A 674-nucleotide genomic window follows, 5' to 3' on the forward strand; every position below is an offset into this window, starting at 1 on the left:
TCCTCTCCACCAGTAACTGGGTTGGGTCCATTGCATTTTGCTCCTTCTTACTGTCCCCAGGGACTTTGCCTTAGCTTAAGTAACAGTTCACAGCGCCAGGTACATGTGGGAAACTTTTACAACAATGTTTGGTGTCTCAACAATGACCAGCACGTCACAGCAGTGGCAGACACACCTTGGTGGGGACCAACCACTCTCTAACTGGACTTAAGACCTTCTCAACAAGAGGAGACTCACGCTTGGCACTGGAAAGCTAGCCCAGGCCTAGTGCAGTCATGGAGTTTAGAGGAGACCCTACAACCACCACTTCACCAAATCAGTACAGTCCTTGGCTACATTCTACATACGTGTCCTTACAGACACAGTTAAGTATGGTTCTCACCCCTCATCAAGGAAACTTCTCTTTCCAACAGATGGGGACCTTTACAAAAAAACACAGTCAGTCAAAATGCAAAGCCCAGGTCCAATGGATACATCAACAAAACAGTTGTTGCACTCAAGACCCAGGAAGCATTTAGCAGTTAGGGGTACATACTGCTTTTCAGAGGACTGGAATTTGGTTCCTTGTGCCCATATCCACTGGGCAGCTCACAGCTGCAGAAAGCTTTAGCCCAGGAGGATACAAAGCCTCTGAGCTCCTCAGGCAGATGCGCACAACATATGCACACACGCGC

General features: G+C 48.4%; 1 protein-coding gene across 1 annotated transcript in view; it reads right to left on the reverse strand.

Moving 5' to 3' along the window:
- Irak3 (interleukin 1 receptor associated kinase 3) overlaps positions 1-674 on the reverse strand; it is a 59,072-nt gene that overhangs the window by 31,551 nt on the left and 26,847 nt on the right. The window lies entirely within an intron of this gene.

The sequence above is a fragment of the Microtus ochrogaster genome, chromosome 24 (genome assembly GCF_000317375.1).
Source record: "Microtus ochrogaster isolate Prairie Vole_2 chromosome 24, MicOch1.0, whole genome shotgun sequence".
NCBI lineage: Eukaryota > Metazoa > Chordata > Mammalia > Rodentia > Cricetidae > Microtus > Microtus ochrogaster.